Below are 7436 nucleotides of genomic sequence, written 5' to 3'. Positions count from 1 at the left end.
CTCATATCAAGGCAGCGTTGGATTACAAAGAAGTTGCAGCAAGTATTGGTGAGTGGGGAAACCACTATGGGATGATTTGCAGAAAAAAATAAACTTGAGATCAAGAGATTTTCCTCCATGTTTCTTTGCCCATGAAGGTAGAGAATCAAACCATTAAGCACATAACTTAGCTAAGCGCACACTTTCGTTATCTGAGGGGTGCCACCCGTCGCTCATTCATCTCCATGATGTTGTACTTGTTCCTATAAACATTGAACTAGGGCAATAAAGCAATGTGTTTTACCCTAAAAATGCAGGATTATTATCATGATGTACACTAAAAAAAATATCATCACGATGTCATATTCTCCCGAAACAAATTCACAATGTCAAAGTCACATATCACCTTTTGTTTGAAGGTCACAATGTCACTTAGTACAGTAAGTACAAGGAGGATATTTTCTTTCAATCATATATTGGAACATAGAACAGTAAACTTGTTAACTATATGCTCGAGTTCCTTCCACGTGCATGGTTATTTAGACGCGTCCCAGTAGACTATATGGCCAGTTCACTCGAAGGATCACCCCTCCTAAATTCGAAGTTTCATCTTGATAATTTCAGCCTTTGTTAGAGACTTGGCGTAGAGAAAATGCTCCAAGTGAAATCTGCAGAGCCCGACTCCGCCGAAGATGTCAAGTACTTTATCCATCACTTTGGTACATCTCTTAGTTTGGGGATCATAAACTTGTAGCACCGGTGTCACTCTGTGCTGGAGAAAGCAGTAGAAGAGCAATTTTCTATCGTCACGTGTCACCATCAACGGCGTCATGTTATCGGCGCTTGGAGCCATAGGGATTGTGTATGCTTTCTCCCACACGTCGGCATGATCATCGAAGATCCAAATGTCTGCACGTGCATGGTTAGTCATATGTCCATGTGCATGCACCATGCACAGAGCCCCTTTTAGCTTGGTTATGCGGATTTTCCCGATGTTGGGACTCTCTTCCAGTGGACCTCTCAACACCTCCCACTTCTCTCTCTCAAGGTCAAAGAAGGGCAAACGACTCGGGTAGGCGAGGAAATGCACGATGCCATTAACCGTGACGATGGAGCTGTCGTGATAGGAGACAATGACTCGGATTGGCGGAGACTCAATTTGCTTCCATCCGGCATTGCCTCCTAACTCCAAGACCTCGCAGGTCTGCGGGAGACCACTGTTCCAGCCATGGTCAATGATGCGGATCACTTTGTATGTGCCGGAGCCGGACGGAGTGGCACGCCCAAAGCCGGAGGTGTAGCGTGTTGTCAATGATCTCTCCTCGGATTTCGGGTAGTTCACGAGCACCGCCCCCGTGGCCAGGTCAATTATGTGGGCGCTGGATGAATTTTTGCTTTCCGTCACGCATACAAGGTCGTCGATCGTCGGACAGGACGTCCAGAAGCCACCGGCGTCCTTGATCTCCCTGACCATGTTGCCGACCAGGTCCATGACCCGCAGGCCGCTTTCCTGGACGGGTTCCTCTCGGTAGTAGCGGGCGACGAGGAGGGGCTGCGGCTCGGCGAGGGACCTGTGCGCGGCATGGAAGGCCGGGTCGGAGATGATTGCGTGCCACTCCCTGCACACCCACCGGAGCCCCCACAGGGACTTCACCGTCATCCTGGAGAGTATGTCGAACACGACGTCCCTCGGCAGCGATGGAACAGAGGCGGGGACGGCTCCGGCCTGTGGAGGCCACGTGCTGGTCGAGGCGGCAGGACGGCGGTGGCGGCGACGATGGTGGTGGTATCCGCTACGGGAGGGCGGAACTCTTGACGGCGGCGGCGGCGTCATGGCAGGGCAGGCAGCACGCGGCTTCGGTTGTACTCCGATCGGTGGATATCAAGCAAGGGTTTCTTCAACCGGAGGTTTTCTATTGGATTCCAAACTCTGGTTTTGGAAGGTTCGATCGTATTCTGCTGGAAGTCTGGACACCATCAACTTGCAACATGTGTATGTTCGGATGGATTCAATCACATCGTGTTCTACTGTAACATAATTTATTTATTTTGCGGGAAACTACTGTTACTTAATTAATTACCCCTCTTCCAGACAGAAAGGATCTATCAGCGTCTGGACGACTGATTGAGGATATCAAGAAAAGGCTTCGGTGTTTAAGGAATCAAAGGTGTTCGCAAAGGGAGCACATCTTGTTTCTTTTCTGGCGAGTTTGACGCTTAAGGAATGATTTAATTTTTGGAAAAGGAAAAAAACTGTTATAGGATCCGCCATGTTTCTGAAGAGTTATTGGTTGGCATTTTCATCATGTCAGCCTACAAATGAGGTAGTCACCAATAACAAAGGAAAAAAGATGGTGGCTGGTTTTAGTGCAAGTAATACTGTTGTGAGGTCCAGAGAGGTGTGGCAGCCCCCTCCTTTTGGCCACATCAAGATCAATGTCGATGCAAGTTTTGTGGAGAGTTTAAGTGTCGCGAGCGTCGGGGTGGTGGCCATGAGCTGTACGGGTGACATCATTGTTTCATCTTGGGACTTCATTAGGTTATGCTCTAGTGTGGATGAAGCGAAGTTTCGAGCATGCCTAGCTGGGCTTTATATAGGTATTTCTCTTAACATGCCTATTATTTGGGAAACTGATTGCCCGTTCGTGGCTTCTTTCCTAGCAAATAAAAGTTGTGACAGATCCTCGCTCATAGACCTCAAGAAGGAAGCACTTAGCATCATCAGGCTTCTGGGAAACTTCAAGTTGTCAAAAATAAATAGAAGGGCCAATTTAGTAGCGCATGAGATTGCTAAATTTAGTTTCGATAATAAATGTGATGGTTTTTTTAATAATTTTCCGCCCTGTGTGGCGCCTACAGTTATGAACGATTGTAATGACGTTTTAATTAATTAATATATGGTCGTGTGTTTTTCAAAAAAAAAAGGTGGACTGGATAAAATATTCCGCAAATGAGGCTGCACATTTGCTAGCTAGAGAGGTGCTTTGTTTAGATGGACGTATGATTTGGGACAAAGGTCACCCAGACTGTATTTTGCATATTATTAGTTCAGAGATTTATGAGAACTTTGTTTAAATAAAACAGTAATCCAATTTGGCTCCCGCGAGCACGTGCTCCTGTGCGCGAAAATGATTTTTGAAATGTTAAAGAAAATCCAACAAACTTTTTACATATTCATAGCCACATCCAAATGCTACCTTGCAATTTTTAGGAAAAAAGGTTAAACATTTTGGAATATGCTAAGAAAACAAATTGAACACCAAATGTTACCCCAAATTTGTATTTTTTCACCGAGGAAACACTACTGCTCCATTTCGTATGAAAATTGTCAACCATGCTTGCGGCACTAACACGAACATGCACAAAAAAAATCAGACTTATTTAAAAACATTTTACTATTTTTCCAAGTTACTGCTCATGCGGGGGCAATGCTCCCGGGAGCCAAAACAGTACAACTATTTTCCCTCAAAAGGATAGAAATCGATCATATGACGACATACTTACTCCTTCCCAAAATGTTTTATACAATCCTAATAAACACAATTCAAGAATAAAGTGCGTACTGTATACCCGCAAAAAAGGTGTGTATAAACTGTTTTGAGTTTAGTTCCTTTATTTATCCATGGTGTAAGATGTCAAATTACTAAATGCAGTTATATGTTGTACTCCCTCCGTCCAATCATATAAAGTGTTTTTTGACACTACACTTGTCAGGGGATGAACCCCGGGCAGGCAACCGAACCGGATCCTTTTCAAAAACAACGGGGTCGGCGTCGCCCCTCAAGCCGGCCAAACTCTCCGATCCGGCAAGACACGTTCACTCGGCCTCAACAACTAGTACAAGACGGCCGAACCCGGCACAACCAAGGCTTCCTCGACAAGCTAGCTCCACCCGTGGCGTGCTCCGCAATCCAGCCACGGGTCAGCTCCCGTTCCATCCAGGCCGTACAATGGGACGAGTCTTCAGCCACTGATGACCAAGGCAACAGTGCCCCGCCCATGCCTCTGGTCAGCCGGAGCGTGGCAACAGTGCCCCTCATCTACCAGCTGATCAGGGCCGGCGTGGCTACAGTGCCCCGCCATCGCTGCTGACGACAGCGAGCGGCGACCTCACGGAGCGCCACTGTATACGACTCGACTTGGCCACGCCCTGACGACCGACAAGACGACACACAGTCCCCCTAGGCACGCGGGGCCTGCACCTAGGGGAACCCGGCGAACCACGGGCCCCCAACGGGTCCCGGCCCGGGTCCCCGGACGCCGACAACCCGGACCCACCAACTTGTAACATTACCATTGTATCCCTGGGGGTTGGCCTATAAAACCCCCCAGGAGCCCACGCATACGGGAGAACGAGAGATAGATAACATAGAGAGGGACTAGCCACCAACAGTAACACCCACTTGGGAGAAGGAGCAGCCTAAGCCTTAGCTAACCCTCCTTCCTCCCCCACACAGCTCAAGGAGCAACCTTGTACTGTCAAACATCAAACTACACTCGACAGGACTAGGGGTGTTATCTCTCCGAAGAGCCCCGAACCTAGGTATGTCTTGTGTCCCGCGCTCGCTCATACCAACCCCGCCTCTGGAGCCCATCAGTGCCCTCGAGCCTCCTCATCTCTTTAGCTATCCCATGGCATCTGCCGTGCGTCCACCACGACAACACTAATGTAAAAAAATGCTCTTATATTATGAGACGGAGAGAGTAGTGTTCTAGCTTGAAGTCTTCATCTCTTTTTCTTTTTTACGAAAACCATCTTTCAACTTCATCGATCAAGACGACATCTTTCTTCACTTGTGTTATCAGTTGCGGCCAGCGGCATTGTTGTACTCAAGGTGAGTGTGTTTCGGCATGGCGGTCATGTTCGAAGCCTTCCCTCGCGAGGTCCGGGCGTGAGTATTCGTCCAAGCTCTAGAGTGTGCATCTTCATCAGCGACGCCTTCCATCGAGGACAAGGGTACATGGGCCTCATTTGGGGTTGGAAAAGGATGATATACTGTTGTGCCGGTGTGCCAAGGAGTTGGCGAGTGCATTTTATATTTTAATCACAATACATACCCAATGATATTATATTAGTTATACATAAAAAAAATCCGCTGATTAGTGATCCTCTATACTAGACCAGACGGTTGAGTTTCTTCGGCATGCGCATCCTCTACTTTGGTGATCCGTTCACGAAAGAAGACCTCTATGCCTGCATGTTTCGCGTGAATTTTTCTTACTGTTGTTCATTTGTATTGCCTTGTTACCTATTCTGGGGCACCTTCGTATCCAACTATTTGGGGCTTTATTGTTAGTATAAGCAGGATTTTCACGCTCTGTCTAAAAAACCTCAGAGATTTAAATTTTCTTGAAATATAGGAGCCGACAAAAAAGCATTTCGCATTATATGTATTCTACACAGAATGCATATCCACCGCCATTGTGTGCTAGGTATCTCTACTATTTAGAAAATGTAAGGTTTCATGTTTCATTTTTGTTCTCACCATCCTTTCGTCCAACCATCCTAGAATGACAATCAATCACCTTAATTTACATACCTTTTGAATCAATTTTATTTTAAATTACTTATCAAACTTCTTATCAAAATATAAGGAAGTCACGGGTAGGATTTGATTTTACACAATCACATTAATATGGGCAGGTAAATCACTAGCTAACATTAACGTAATAGAATATTTATATCCCGTTGCAACGCATGGGTATTACCCTAAAAAAATGCCTAAATACAGTGATGGTTTAGCTAGTTGGTGACGGCTAGATCAGAATACTAAGTTCCTTCGACATACTTTTTTTCGGTACTCCCAGTCATATTGCTAGTTCATTCGGAGGATCGCTCCTATCAATTCTAAGCTTTACCTTTTAATTTTAGCAGCTCTTTGAGATTGGGACTAGAGAAAATGCCCCAAGTGAAATTAGCAAACCCCGACTTCGCCGAAGATATCATCTATCTTATTCAAAACTTTGGTGCATGTCTTGGTTCGGGTATTATAAACTTGTAGAACTGACATTGACACGCCTATGAGCAATTTCTCATCATCATGTGTCACCATCACCGGCATCACAAGCATGGTGTTTTGGGCCTTGGGTATCGTGTATGATTCATCCCAGATGTTTTTATCGGGATCAATCAGGATCCAAATGTCTGCGCGAGTCCACTTCTCCTATTCATGCACCACACACAGAGAGTCGTTGAGCTTGACTATTCATATTTCCGTGTTCTTACGAGTCTCATAGGACTAATAGTTTTTTTTTTGTTGGACAGCACACATGATTTTAACATAATTAGGAGACGCGATGAAAAGAATAATGACAACTTCGATGGGAGATGGTCATTTATGTTTAATACCATTATTGAAAGCTTAGATTTGAGAGAAATTGAGCTTTCAGGTAGGAAGTTCACGTGGGCTAATGTGATGCCTAATCCAACATACGAGAAGTTGGATCGGGTTCTGGCTAGTGTTGCTTGGGAACAGAAGTTTCCCGTGGTAACTGTTCAGGCGCTCACTCGCGGGATCTCGGATCACACGCCGTTGTTGCTTGATTCTGGCGGGGCTACATACTCGGGCAACAAAAATGTTTTCTCGTTCGAGATGGCGTGGTTTGAAAGAGAAGGATTTTTGGATCTTATTGCCAGAGAATGGGCGAAAGAGGTAGGAGGTAGAAGCGCCATTGAGAGGTGGCAGAACAAGATTAGGAATCTCCGTAGCTTCCTTCGTGGGTGGGCTAAACATCTAGGTGGAATGTATAAGGTTGAGAAGGAACGGCTCCTTTCACTTATAAAAACCTTAGATGTAAAAGCAGAAACTATGGTTCTGGTACCCACTGAGCTTCATATTAAGCATGAGGCTGAGATGAGGCTGAAGGAATTGCTCCGGGAGGAAGAATTGAAGTGGGCATTAAGGGCAAAGGTGAGAAAAGTTGTCCAGGGGGATGCGAACACACAGTTCTTCCACATGATTGCTAATGGCAAGCATAGGAAGAAGAGGATCTTCCAGCTAGAGCAAGAGGAGGGTACAATAGTTGGCCAAGACAACCTGAAAACATACATTACTGAATATTACAAAAGGTTGTTTGGACCACCAGAGGAGAGTAGTGTATCCCTGGATGAGTCTAGGGTCAGCGATATCCCTCAACTTTCTTCAGTGGAGAACGATGTGTTAACAGCCCCTTTCTCGGAAAAGGAAGTTTTCGAGGCTATTGCCAAGATGAAATGTAATAAGGCGCCGGGGCCGGATGGTTTCCCGGCTGAGTTCTACAAGAAGTGTTGGCATATTATCAAAGGGGACCTGATGCCAATGTTCCATGATTTGTTCTCGGGACACTTGCAGCTGTTCCAACTGAATTTTGGCACGATAACGTTGTTGCCTAAGAAAACTGATGCCGTCAAAATTGAACAATTTCGGCCGATCTGCCTGCTCAATGTCAGCTTCAAAATTTTTACCAAGGTTGGTACG

This window comes from Triticum dicoccoides, chromosome 7B, assembly GCF_002162155.2.
Source record: "Triticum dicoccoides isolate Atlit2015 ecotype Zavitan chromosome 7B, WEW_v2.0, whole genome shotgun sequence".
Taxonomy (NCBI): Eukaryota; Viridiplantae; Streptophyta; class Magnoliopsida; order Poales; family Poaceae; genus Triticum; species Triticum dicoccoides.
Note: the sequence above shows the minus strand (reverse complement) of the source record.